Raw genomic sequence first — 14579 nt, 5'->3', positions numbered from 1 at the left:
GGTGGAAAGGGGGGTGGGGAGGAATGGAAAGAGGGAGAGGGAAGAGGGGTGGAGGGAATGGATGAGGAGGGGAAGAGGGGTGGAAAGGAAGTGGGAAGGGGAATAGGGGTGGTGGGGGAGAAGAGGGGAAGAAAGGTGGAAGGGAAATGGGTGGGGGAGGAGGAGTGGTGGGGGAGCAAAAGGGTTGGGTGGAGTGGAGGGGAGGGGAGGGGAGGGGAAGGGGTGAAGGGAGAGGGTTGGGGAGAGGTGGAGGTGAAGTGAGGTAGAGAGGGGTGGGGTGAGGGGAGAGGGGGAGGTGAGGTGAGGTGGAGAGGGGTGGAGGTGAGGGGAAGGGGAAGGGTGGAGGTGAGGGGAAGGGGAAGGGTGGAGGTGAGGGGAAGGGGAGGGTGGAGGTGAGGGGGAAGGGGAGGGTGGAGGTGAGGGGGAAGGGGAGGGTGGAGGTGAGGGGGAGGGTGGAGGTGAGGGGGAGGGTGGGGGGGAGGGTGGGGGGGGAGGGGGAGAGGGGAGGGGAAGGGGGTAGAGGGGAGGGGAAGTGGGGAGGGGAAGTGGGGGAGGGGGGGTGGAGGTGAGGGGGAGAGGGGTGGAGGTGAGGGTGAAGGGGAAACGGAGGTGAGGGGGAGAGGGGTGGAGGTGAGGGTGAAGGGGAAGCAGAGGTGAGGGGGAAGGGTGGAGGTGAGGGGGAGGGGTGGGGAGAGGGGGAAGGGGATAGAGGGGAGGGGGGGAAGGGATAGAGGGGAGGGGAAGTGGGGTGAAGGAGAAGGGGGATGGAGTGGTGGTGGAGGGGTAGAATATGAGGGATGAGGGGAAGAGGGGAGACGGGATGGACGGGAAAGGGGAGTTATGGGGGAGGTATTGAGGCCGGGGGAGTTCAGATGTATAGTTTTCTGTTAATAATTAACCTTCGTCAATGGTATTTGTAACATGGCCGCTGGAGGCTCTTTGTCACGGCTCGTATATCCTGCGTGCGCTTTTGTCAGTAAATAACAGTTTGTATTTGGAAGGGAAGGGAGCAGCTTGTCTTCTTTCACTTTCGGCTGCAGCCGCGGCAGTGAGCGGGGGGGAGGACGGCGATGGCCAGCGTCTCGCTGGCCAGGGACACTCTGTGCTGCCCGATCTGCCTGGAGCTGCTGAGCGAGCCGGTAACGGTGCCGTGCGGCCACAGCTTCTGCCGGGCGTGCATTGGCCGCCACTGGAAGTGCAACAGCGAGGCGCCGGCGGCTGCAGCTGCCCGAGCTGCCGGCGCAGTTTCGAACCGCGACCCTGGCTCGGCACCAGCACGCTGCTGGCCCAGATCGTGCGCTCCCTGGCGCAGGCTTCGCCACCGGCCGCCGGGCCCGGGGACGTTCCGTGCGACTCGTGCCCGCGCCAGCAGCCGCTGAAGGCAGAGCGCTCCTGTCTGCAGTGCCAGGCCTCCTTTTGCCACAGTCACCTGCAGCCGCACCGCCAGAGCCCGGCTTTCCGCCACCACCGCCTGGTACTGCCGCTCCGTGACCTGAGCCTGCGCCGCTGCCCCACGCACGGCAAACCGCTGGAGAGCTATTGCCGCACCGAGGGCCGTTGCGTGTGCTGGGTGTGCGCCCTGCAGGAGCACCGGGAGCACCAGGTCAGCACTGTGGAGGAGGAGGCGGCTCGCAGGCAGGTGAGGGCTGTGGGCAGGAGGGGGGAGACTGGCGTATGTGTGAGGGATGCTGAGATTGGGAGAGGAGGGTGGGCGAAAGTCGGGGGACGGGGTAACAGGGAGGAAGGATGAGCGAAAGGGAAGGGTGTGAGGTTGAGGAGAGGATTGGTGAAGGGATCAGGAGTTTGGGGTGAAATTGGGAGGGGAGAGGGGCTCCAGCCTGGGAGAAGAGGGGTGGAGTTTAGGAGGTAGGCCTGAGGACGAGTGGAAGGGATGTAGTGAGGGAGGGGTGAAGGAGGGACAGTGTTTGAGGAGTGAGGGGTTAAGAGGTTGGGGAGAGGTCTGTAGGAGTCATGAGTTTGAGGGAGCAGTCAGATGGGAGTGAGTGCAGGAAGGAGGGGGAGAGGGACTGTGCATGGGAGAAGAGGCTGAGAGGAGGGGCGTTTGGGGTGAGGATCCAGGAGTGGGTTAGTTAGGTTTGGGTTGTGGGGGAAGGGGTTGTGAAATTTAGGGAGTGGAGATGATGGGCCAAGAGGTTGGGGGTCTCTGATGGATTGGGGAGAGCCATGTGAGGGTGGGGGTTGTGAGTGGGAGGGAAGATGGTCTGTGTGTCCTGAGGTGGTGGATGGGTCTTAGAATTTGGGGAGGGAGGGAGGGGAGGGGAGGGGAGAGAGAGTTTGGAGTGTCCATGTGAGGGAGGGGAGATGATGTCTGCGTGGGGTGGGGGAAGAGCAGGCCTCTGGTAGGATCTGGGAGGTGTGGGGAGCTGTCGACCTCTGGAGTGTGGTAGGTGAATGGTAGATGTGGGAAGGTTCGGGGTCAAAGCTTAGTGGGGAAATTTGGAGTGAAATGGTTGTGAATAATCAGGAGGTCAGGCAGGTGAGGTGATGTGAGTCAGAGCCTAGAGCTACTTGGGATGGGAAGGTCATGAGGAAGTGGATGGAGTGGGGCAGCTGGTGAGTGGGTTCACTGTACTATGGAAGAGGACCTCACTGCAGAGAAAGGCCTAATCTTAGCACGACGCAAGGGACTGGGCAACACACGCAACACTTGATGGAAGGTCTTGGCATGAAATGTCAGCTGTTTGTTCCTCTCTTCAGATGATGCCTGATCTGCTAAGTTCCTCCATCATTTTGCGAGTGTTGCTCTGGATTTTCACCGTCTGCCGAATCTCTTGAGCGAGACGCAAGATGCTGGAGGAACTCAGCAAGTCAGGTGGTGTCTATGGTGGGGAATAAACAGTTGGTGTCTCGGGCTGGCACCCTTCATCAGGACAGGAGAGAAAGGGGGACGAAGCCAGGATGAAGGTGGGTGGGGAGGGGAAGGAGTACAAGCTGGCAGGTGATAGGTGGAGCCACGTGAAGGGAGGGTGATGAAGTAAGAAACTGGGAGGGGATGGGTGGAAGAGGTAAAGGTTGAAGAATAAGGAATGGGAGAGGAGAGTGGACCATGGAGTGAGGGAAGGAGGAGGAGGGGCACCAAAGGGAGGTGGGGAGAAGGGAAGGGATAAGAAGGGAGCCATAATGAGTAATGAAAAAAAAGGAAATCAGTGGAGTGGGAGAAATTCACAAGAATAGGGAAATGTAGAATCTCTTGTGGAGTGACTTGATTTGAAGGTGGGGGTGCCATTAGATAATGAGGGGTCAATTGACAGAACATTACGTTACTGCATTGTACAGTCAATTCAGCCCACTAAGTTTTGCTGGCCTTTTGATCTACTCCAAGATCTTTCTACCATCCCACTTGGGCCTCCATTTTTCTATCATCCATGTGGCTAGCTAAGTGTCTCTTTAGTGTCCCTCTACCTCACATTTAGGATGGTAGTGGGGGTTGGAGTGTTCGGCATGGACTAGAAGGGCCGAGATGGCCTGTTTCCATGCTGTAATTGTTATATGCAGATTAGTATGTGGATCTGGTGGATGTGAGATCTAGGTAAAGATTAACAGCAGTTACTTTTGTTTTTTGGCTGATTCTGTTTCAAACGATACTTTGGCTTGGCACTGAGAGGTTTGTGAAGGATTGTGTCTCTGATGCTGGGCCAGAAGTAGGGGTTCTGTTGCTCACTGTGTGTGCGAGCAAGAGTAATCAAATATGCTTTTGGGTGGATGAGTAGCTCGCGTGATTGTCTCAGAAGCAATTGCAATTTGGCTCCTGTTTCCAGGGTGAATATGAGTGGGAGGATTTGAGGTTTCTCTGTGTCTGTCTGTGGGGGTGGAGTGGTTGGGTAAGCTTTTTCACTGGTGTAGAGCTCTTTTGAATGAGGATGTGGGCAGCTGGTTTTTCAGAGTCTCTATAATTTTAATCCTGTGCAGAAGCTGATCATGCAGCGGAAGAGGGAACTGGAGGTACACTTACAAAGCACGGCCAACGAGATTGGAAAGTGGATTGAGAACATTGACTGTATCAAGGTGAGTATATCTGGAGTGTCCACTGTAAGTAACTCCTGTGACTGGCCCACTGAGGGAGCAAAGCTTTCCTGGGGAGTGCGAATTTTTCATTTTTATCACTGTAAGTAACTCCTTTTTTTTCATTTTTCACTGTAAGTAACTCCTGTGACTGGCCCACTGAGGGAGCAAACCCTTCCTGGGGAGTGCGAATTTTTCATTTTTATCTTTTTTAAATTTTACAAGACCATGAGACATGGAGCAGAATTAGACCATTTGACCCATTGAGTCTGGCCCATTCCATCATGGCTTTTATTATCCCTCTCAATCCCATTTTCCTACCTTCTCCCTGTTTCCTTTGACACCTTGCTTTAAATACATCCAATCACTTTGCCTCCACAGCATTTGTTGCAAAGAGTTCCACAGATTCACCATTCTCTGGCTAAAGAAATTCCTCCTCATCTCTGTCCTTAAGGGATGTCCTTCTGTTTTGAAACTGTGCTCCCTGGTCCAAGACTCCCCCACTACAGGGAACATCCAGAGGATGCAGACATGGAGAGGATCCAGCACAGGAACAGCCTGTTCTGGTCCAATGAGCCTGCACTGCTCAATTAACCTACTGACCTGTACGTTTTTGCAATGAGGGCGGAAAGCAGAACACCTAGAGCAGGGGATTCCCAATCTTTTTACGCCATGAGCCAATACCATTCAGCAAGGGGTCTGGGGTCCTCAGGTTGGAAACCCCTGAAGAGGAAACCCTCGCGGTCATGGGGAGAACATACCATCTCCATACGGACTGCAGTGGGATTTGAACTCGGGTCACTGGCACTGTAATTGCATTATGCTAATTACTATTCTACTGTGCATAGTTATTAGCATAACTCCATTACAGTGGTTGTCAGATCACTCAGAGTGATGCCTAGTGTAACTGAGGGGTGTGAAAGATGCTGGAGGGACTCAGCAGGTCAGGCAGCATCTATGGAGGGGAATAAACACTTGATGTTTTGGACCGAGATCCTTCATCAGGACTGAGAAGAAGCCAAACTAAGAAGGTAGGGCAGGGGAAGAAGTACAAGTTGGCAGGATGATAGGTGAGACCAGGTGAAGGGGAAGGTATGTGGGTGAGGCAGGGGTAAACATTGGTTTATTATTGTTTTCAGAGTTGTATGGCATGGATAGAGGCTCTTTGGCCCAACAGGACCATGCAGACCATGACTGGCATCTAAGGCAGTCCCATTTGCCTGTGATTGGGCCATATCCTTCTCAAGCCTTCCCATCCAAGTGCCGTTGAGATGTTTCAATCACCTCCTCAGGCAGCCCGTCCCATAGACCGACCACCAGTCAGAAGCTTTTGTTTGCCTGCCATCCAGACAGTGTTTCATACATTAACATGACGGTACTCTGAAAGGAAAAGAATAACAGAATGCAGAATATCGTGTTAAAGTCACAGAGAGAAGTGTGGTGGACAGTAAAATCCAAGGGTCACAACGAGGTAGATTGTGAAGTCAAGACTTCATCTGTATCATCCAAAAGGCCTGTTCTTTGATAACTGGGTGAAATTAAATCTGGCCAGGGGTAACTGGTCACTGCTTGAGCGATGCTGTCCGGAAGTGAATCACTAGTTAATTGCAGGGGGCAGTGTTGATGAGGAGATAATGAACAGAGCACAAGAGATTCTTCAGTTGCTGGAAATCCAGAGCAACATACGCAAAATGTCGGAGGAACTCAGCAGGTCAGGCAGCATCTCTGGAAATGAATAAACAGTACGCATCTTGGGCCAAGACCCTTCTTCAGGACTGGGATGGAAGTGGGGAGGTGTGGTGGGGGGGAGAGAAGCTAGAATAAGCAGGTAGGGAAGGAGGGAAGGCTGGCAGGTGATGGGTGAAGTCAAGTGAGGGAAAGGTGGGCGGGTGTGGGAGCAGGGCTGAAGTGAGAAAATGGAGGGTGATAGGTAGAAAAGGGAAGGTGAAGAAGAATTACAATGTGGGGGTGGTGGGAGAATGGGGGTGACCGATGGCAGGGGTGGGAGAACGGGGGTGAGAGGTAGTAATGAAAATCCAAGCCTGCTGGAGGTCTGAAATGAAGACCGAGAAGGCCGGAAACAGACAGCTGGTCAGGGAGGTGTGGAGGCAGCACTTCAGCAGCTGGGGAGGTTAGTCTGATGTGCATAGGTGCTGGAGCTGAATGGTCAGTGCTCCCGAGAAGGAGTGGCTGGAGACTTCGTCAGGGACGGTCTCCAAATCAGAATCGAGTTTATTATCACAGACAAATACAACGCAGAACATTACAGGCCCTTCAGCCCACACTGTTGTGCTGACCTTTTTAACCTGACATTAATCTAAACCTTCCCTTCCACGTAGCCTTCCATTTTTCTACCATCCTTGTGCCAATCTAAGAGTTTCTCAGATGTCTCTCACGTTTCTGCTTCTTTCACTACCCCTGACAGGCATCCACCACACTCTGCATTTTGTTTTTAAAGGCTACTTCTAACATTCCCTCCCCCCCCACCATACTTCCCTCCAATCACCTTAAAATTATAATTATGCCCCATTGAATTAGCCATTTCCACCCTGGGAAAAGAACTCTGGTTGCCACTCAATGTAAATTTCACTCTATATGCCATGAGATAAATTGTTTTAGAGCAGCAGAACAGTACAATATGTAAGTTACTAGTCATAGTCATACTTTATTGATTCTGAGGGAAATTGGTTTTCATTACAGTTGCACCATAAATAACAAATAGTAATAAAACCATAAATAATTAAATAGTAATATGTAAATTATGCCAGGAAATAAGTCCAGGACCAGCCTATTGGCTCAGGGTGTCTGACCCTCCAAGGGAGGAGTTGTAAAGTTTGATGGCCACAGGCAGGAATGACTTCCTATGACACTCTGTGTTGCATCTCGGTGGAATGAGTCTCTGGCTGAATATACTCCTGTGCCCAACCAGTACATTATGTAGTGGATGAGAGACATTGTCCAAGATGGCATGCAACTTGGGCAGCATCCTCTTTTCAGACACCACCGTCAGAGAGTCCAGTTCCATCCCCACAACATCACTGGCCTTGTGAATGAGTTTGTTGATTCTGTTGGTGTCTGCTACCCTCAGCCTGCTGCCCCAGCACACAACAGCAAACATGATCGCACTGGCCACCACAGACTCATAGAACATCCTCAGCATCGTCCGGCAGATGTTAAAGGGCCTTAGTCTCCTCAGGAAATAGAGACGGCTCTGACCCTTCTTGTAGACAGCCTCAGTGTTCTTTGACCAGTCCAGTTTATTGTCAATTCGTATCCCCAGGTATTTGTAATCCTCCAACATGTCCACACTGACCCCCTGGATGGAAATGGGTCACCGGTACCTTAGCTCTCCTCAGGTCTACCACCAGCTCCTTAGTCTTTTTCACATTAAGCTGCAGATAATTCTGCTCACACCATGTGACAAAGTTTCCTACCGTAGCCCTGTACTCAGCCTCATCTCCCTTGCTGATACATCCAACTATGGCAGAGTCATCAGAAAACTTCTGAAGATGACAAGACTCTGTGCAGTAGTTGAAGTCCGAGGTGTAAATGGTGAAGAGAAAGGGAGACAAGACAGTCCCCTGTGGAGCCCCAGTGCTGCTGATCACTCTGTCAGACACACAGTGTTGCAAGCACACGTACTGTGGACTGCCAGTCAGGTAATCAAGAATCCATGATACCAGGAAAGCATCCACCTGCATCGCTGTCAGCTTCTCCCCCAGCAGAGCAGGGCGGATGGTGTTGAATGCACTGGAGAAGTCAAAAAACGTGACCCTCACAGTGCTCGTTGGCTTGTCCAGGTGGGCGTAGACTACAAGGTACTACAAGTTACAATAACAAATAAAAATGTTGATGATAGTGCAAAAAGAGAAAAATTAGTGAAGAGGTGTTTATGGACTGTTCAGAAATCTGTTAGCAGAGGGGAAGATGCTATTTGTGAACATTGTATATCTTCAGACTCTTGCAGCTCCTCTCCGATGCTAGTAATGAGAAGAGAACATGCTGCTGTTCCTCGCCCTACTGATGTTTGGGGTTGTCACTGTCTAAAGGGTGGGGTGTGATTGAAACTTGTATTGGGAGTTACCAAGTGATGCTTACCAGTCGCACCCCTCCCATTGTGTTATCATGAGGGGAGTGCTTGTCTTTCTGGCAGGTTGCCTGTATCATAATTTTCTGTAATGGGAAACTACTTCATGTCTACATGTGGCAAGAGATGTGAGTTGGGGAGAAAAAACCTGACAAATTCTGTGAGAGTCAATTCTTTGTTATTTTTATATGTACCGAGGTACAGTGGAAAACGTTTTGCAAGCCCATCCTCACAGATCAGTTCATCAGGTTAATCATTGAGATATGATGGTTGTCCATTGTGTCCGCCGATGCCAGGAAACCTGTGCAGGAGATTTTTAAAGTGAAAAAGCCGCTGCACTGGGGCAATTCCACTCTCTCCACCTCAGAAGTCTGGGTCCAGTGGTACAAACAAGCGTCACAAACTTGGGTCTTCCCTGGCCGTAGTGGATGACCATGATGTCTTCTGTGCCTTGTCATTACCCTTCAGTCTCCATGGAGTGTTGCAGTACCCCCTTCCCGGCTATTGGATCTCACTGTTGATCTCATCCACCCAGTCCGCCAGAGCTGACTTTGCTTGCTAGGACAGGCATGTCCCTATCCCACTGGGGTATGAGGCCACCGGCTACCCTCACCTGCTTTGGCCCGAATGTACAAGCGGTGTCCCGGGGTGTGGCCACTGTCACGTGTAAACAGGTACTTGGAGCCACAGGTGAGAACTGAGTGTCCAGTGGGGACCAAATTTGGGTGAGCTACCCCAGAACACGCAACAAGCCCCTTCTCCAGAGGTGCTGCCCCTCCCTGGACACCCCATGCACTGAGGTGGTACAAGGTAAAGCAATAAAAGAACAGAATAGAGTGTTACAGTTACAAACAGAGTGCAGTGCAGGCTGCAAAGTGCAAGGTTCTAGAGAGGGAGATTGAGGTCTAGAGTCCATCCTATTGTATGAGGTGACAATTCAATGGCCTTTTCACAGTGGGGTAGGTAGAAGCTCTCCTTCTGCATGATAGTACATGCTGTCAGGCTTTTGTACCTTCTGTGGGAGAGGGGAGAAGAGAGAATGTCTGGGGTGAGTGGGGTCTTTGATTATGTTGGCTGCGTTACTGAGGCAGTGAGCAGTGTGTAGACAGAGTTCATGAGGGTAGGCTGGTTTCTGTGATGTGCTGAGCTGTGTCCACAACCCTGCAGTTTCTTGCAGTCACGGGCAGAGCAGTCAATGTACCACTCTGATGCAACCAGATAGGATGCTTTCAAAGACCATTATGTAGAGCAGAATTAGGCCATTCAGTCCATCGGGTCTACTCCGCCATTCCACCATGGCTGATCCTGGATTCCACTCAACCCCATACACCTCCCTTCTGCCTTATCCTTTGATACCCTGACCAATCTGAAAGCGATCAACTTCTGCCTTAAATATACCCAAGGGACTTTGTTCCAACACAGTCTATGGCGAGCATTCCACAGATTCACTACTCTCTGGCTAAAAAAAAGTTCCTCCTTACCTCTGTTCTGAAAGGTCGCCCCTCAATTTTGAGGCTGTGCCCTCGAGTTCTAGATAGCCCCACCATAGAAAACATCCTCTCCATGTCTACCCTATCAGTCCTTTCAACATTTGGTAGGTTTCAATGAAATTCCCCTATATTCTTCTAAATTCCAGTGAGCACAGGCCCAAAGCTGCCAAATGCTGCTCATATGTTAACCCCTTCACTCCTAGAATCATCCTCATGAACCTCCTTTGGACTCTGTCCAATGACAAGACATCCTTTCTGAGATATGGAGCCCAAAACTGTTGACAATACTCCAAGTGTGGCCTGACTAGTGTCTTATAAAGGCTCAGCATGATCTCCTTGCTTTTATATGCTATTCCCCATGCTAACATTGCATTTGCCTTCTTTACCACAGACTCAATCTGTAAATTAACCTTCTGGGAGTCTTGCTTGAGGACTCCTCAGTCCCTTTGCACCTCTGATGTTTGAACCTTCTCCCCATTTAGATAGTATTCCGCACTATTGTTACTTTTACCAAAATGCATTATCATATTCCCCGGCACTGTATTCCATCTGCCACTGTTTTGCTCAACCTTCCAATCTGTCCAACCCTCTTGCAATTGCATTGCTTCGTGCATTCTTCTGGTGCATCAGCAGGGACGTGCCAATTTTTTTAGCCTCCTGGGGAAATAGAGGTGCAGGTGGGCTGTCTATGGCACCTTTGTGATTGTGCCAGGATAGGTCATTGATGATATTAATTATGTTTCTATTCTGAGTTTTGGTAGTGATTTTGGCAAACTTCTGTGACTTGAATTGTGGTAATGTGGGCTGATCGCCTGTGTTGAGGTTGTGGAGGGAGGTGAGGGCAATGGTGATCGGCGAGTGTCTGTGGGGGGAGTGACTATGGGAAGATGCCAAGTCCCTGAACCCGCAGCGACCTGCATCTTGTCATCGTGGAATAGCTGTCAACTGGGAAGCCATGGGAATGGTCTTCTCAAGTGTGAATCTAAAGATAAATATTAGCTTTATTTCTCAGGAAATATGGGCTAACACAATTGCACCCTCCACCCACCTACTGCCTCTCTTCCCCCGCCCCCCCCCCCATAGGAGTCCACTCAGCGGGTGAAGGGCGACACCCTGGCCAAGTTCGGCGAGGTTTTTTGTGCTGTGGAGGCGGCGCAAAGGGAGGTAGTGAGCCTTATCGAGCGCGAGCGGCAGGCCGAGCTGATCCGGGCTGAGTGCGCGCGGAAGGAGCTGGAGCGGAAGTGGACTGAGCTGAGACAGGAGAAGGTGCGGCTGGAGGCTCTGTCCCAGATCGACGACAGCATCGCCATCTCACAGGTGAGAGAGCTGCAGAGGGGTGCTGGGGCTGGGTGGCAGGACTCTGGGAGACAGTGCATAGAAAACGAAACCTCGTGCAGCACAGGAACAGGCCCTTTGGCCCGAATATCTGCGCTGTTTCTACGCCAAATTAAATTAAAGCCTTCTGCTGGCACGAGCTCCAGGTCCCCCCATAATAAAATGAACCATAAGACCTAGGTGCAGAATTAGGCCATTCGGCCCATCAAGTCTGCTCTGTCATTTCATCGTGGCTTCCTCCTCAGCCCCATTCTCCTGGCTTCTCCCACATGGTCCCAACCCAGACCCCTGCGGCACTCCACTAGTCACTGGCAGCCAATAACTCCCTTTACTCCCACTCTTTGCCTCCTGTCAATCAGGAACTGCTTGTTCCCTGCTAGAATCTTTCCAGCAATACCATCGGCTCATTGCTTGTTAAGCAGCCTCACGTGCGGCACCTTGTTAAAGGCCTTCTGAAAATCCAAGTGTATAACATCCATCCATTCTCCTTTGCCTAACTTGCAAAACTTGAAGTCATTTTAAGTTCATAAATAATGAGAGATTCTGCAGTTGCAAACGATCAACTGTATATTGTTTGCAAATGTTCTGTGTAATCCACAATGCAGCTGAGACCATTAGACATCGAGCAGAATTAGGCCATTCCGCCCATCAAGTCTGCTCTGCCATTACATCATGGCTGATTTGTTATCCCTCTCAACCCCGATCCCATTCTCCTGCCTTCTCTCTCTAACCTTTAACGTTCTGACTAATCTACTTTAAATGTACCCAATAATTTGGCCTTCACAGATGTCAGTGAAGTGATTTCCACAGATTCCACTACCCTCTGGCTGAAGAAATTCCTCCTCATCTCTGTTCAAGGTATTCTTCTAATCTGAGGCTGTGCACTCTGGTCCTAAACTTCTCCACTGGCGGCAAACATGGCCATTCTCTCTAGTCCGTTCAATTTTCAATAGATTTTAATGAGACCCTTCCCCATTCTTCTAAACTGCAGCAAATGTGGGACTAGAGCCATCAAACACTCCTCATAGGTTAACCCTTTCATCACCGGAATCATTCTCTTGAATCTCCTGCACCCTGTCCAATGCCAGCACATCCTTTCTTTGATAACGGGCCCCAAGCTGCTCACAATACTTCAAATAGGGTCTGATGGAAAAAAATGCCTCAGCGTTACATCCCTGCTTTTGTATTTCAGTGCTCTTGTTCGAAATTAGTTCAGAAATGTTTGTGTCACCTGCAGGTTTATTTGCGATAGCTTTCGTTTCTGTAATGTATTCTTTGCACACAAAGTGCTGGAGACACTCAGCAGTCAGGCAGCATCTCTAGAGGTGGATGAATAGTTGACATTTTGGTCCATGAGCCGTCATCAGGACTGGAAAAGAAAGGCGAAGAAGCTGCAACAAGAAGTTGGAAGGGGGGTTGGGGAAGGAATAAAAATTTAAAATTCATTTCTCTGATTTGGCAACAAGAGGTATTTGCAAAGAAAGACGGCACTGTACACACCCTAAAGCTTTTCAAACCTATATTTGTGATGACTGTCCACCATAGCCAACAATGACAAGGAACCTGTGAGGGAGAGGTTAAAGTGGAAAAGCTGTTGCACTGGGCAGTCCCACTTTCTTGACCTCGGAAGTCTGTGTTCAGTAGTATGAATAGTCGTCACAAAATGGGGGTTTGCAGTGGATGACCATGGTTTTTATGTCTCGCTCTGCACGAGACGTTGGAGAAATTCCTTCTCAGCTGTTGGATCTCTCTGTAGATCTCATCCACCCAGTCTGCCAGAGCTGACTTCACGTGCCAGCACAGGCACGTTCCGATCACATCGGGGTGTGAGCTCCATCGGCTACTGTCACCTGCTTTAGTCTGTCTGGCGAAGTGATGTACCGGGATATCACTGTTGCGTGCAAACAGCCACTTGGAACCACAGGTGGGAGCTGAGTGTCCGATGGGGACCATAGGTGAGTGTGCTTCCCCAGAATGGACACGACAAGCCCTTTCACTGGAGGTGTTACCCCTCACTGGACATCCCATACACCCACTTATTAGAATCACTTTAATACAATTATATAAAAACTACTTTACCCACTTAAATAAAGTATAGAAGGAAAACATACTTATCAATACACCGATACAGTACTTGAGGGAACCCAGGTATCCAACAACCCATTCTGCAGACCTCTTCCTGCTTGTGTCAGTTTGTCTCTGAGCGCTGGTCGTAACCCCAGCTGAAGGCGAATGAAGCCCTGCACAAAGAATTAGCCTCTGCTTCTTTTTATACCTTTCCAGACCTCTACCCTGGTACTTTTTCATTCTGTCTGTACCGTTTGTATCTCTCGTGACCCTTGGCCTGGGGACAGAACTTAAAGACAGAAACAGCGTGCTTGAGGAACATTGAGCATAGAACAGTACCGCACCGTACCGTCCCTTTGGCCCATAGTGTTGTGCTGACACTTTAACCTACTCCGCGACCAATCTGACCCACCCCCACCTACTCTGCGACCAATCTGAGCCACCCCCACCTACTCCGCGACCAATCTGACCATCCCCCGACCTACTCTACGATCGATCTAACCCTTCCCTACCACACAGCCCATAATCCTCCATTTTTATTTCATCCAATTGTCTGTCTAATAATCTCTTAAGTATCTGTAATAATCTTTCCACAGCTGCTGCCTGACCTGCTGAGTGTTTCCTCCTTTTCTGGTTTAGTTGTGGTACCTTTTGACTGTGGTAATTATGAGAGTCTGGGGTAAAATTAAGTCCAATACTGACCTGGCATGCAGAGCTTGTTATCTGTTTTCTTTGCAGAAAGACAGGTTACTGAGTACTAAGTCCAGTTTTATTCTCTCCCTCCCCCCCCCCCCCCCTTTTTTTTGTCGCTTTCAGGAGTATCTGGATTTTAATGAGATTGCAGAGAATCCTGCCTCACCACCTTTAACGACCAATCTGGACGGTAAACTCATCAAGGTGGAGAGAGCCGTGTCCAGACTCTCCGCTCTGATCAAGGATCATGTCCAGACCACTTGGGCAAAGAACCTGGAGAACATTAACTCAACAGGTCAGTTGGTCGTAAGTGCGTTCTTAAACAAGGAATATTGTTCATGTTGAAGGGTTTGAGAGCAATCTTGAATCCTTCTAGCTTGAATCTTAACAGCACTGTACAGGCCCTGTGGCCCATGATGTTGTGCCAAACTTTTAACCTACTCTAAGATCGATTTAACTCTTCCCATCCACATGGCTCTTCTTTCTCTATCGTTTAAAGTAGTGATCCCCAACCACCAGGCCGCAAAACATGTGCTGCCGGTCCGCGAGGAAACGATATGAGTCAGCTGCATCTTTCCTCATTCCCTGTCACGCACTGTTGAACTTGAACACAGGGTTGCCAACTGTCCCGTATTTGCCGGGACATCCCGTATATCAGGCTAAATTGGCCTGTCCCATACGGGACTGCCCTTGTCCCGTATTTCCCCCGCTAAGGTAGAGCTTTCCTATGAAACCTTCTGTGCCAAAATGGTGTAAAGCGAAGAAGCAATTACCATTAATTTATATGGGAACAATTTTTGAGCGTTCCCAGACCCAAAAAATAACCTACCAAATCATACCAAATAACACATAAAACCGAAAGTAACACTAACATATAGTAAAAG

At 50.0% G+C, this 14579-nt stretch overlaps 1 pseudogene; it reads left to right on the top strand.

The window, feature by feature from the left end:
• The first annotated feature begins 998 nt into the window (after positions 1-998).
• LOC140201122 (tripartite motif-containing protein 16-like) overlaps positions 999-14579 on the top strand; it is a 33506-nt pseudogene continuing 19925 nt past the window's right edge.

This window comes from Mobula birostris, chromosome 8 (assembly GCF_030028105.1).
Source record: "Mobula birostris isolate sMobBir1 chromosome 8, sMobBir1.hap1, whole genome shotgun sequence".
Lineage (NCBI taxonomy): Eukaryota > Metazoa > Chordata > Chondrichthyes > Myliobatiformes > Myliobatidae > Mobula > Mobula birostris.
The sequence above is the reverse complement of the archived record's forward strand: the minus strand, read 5'-3'. Positions and strand labels throughout refer to the sequence as shown.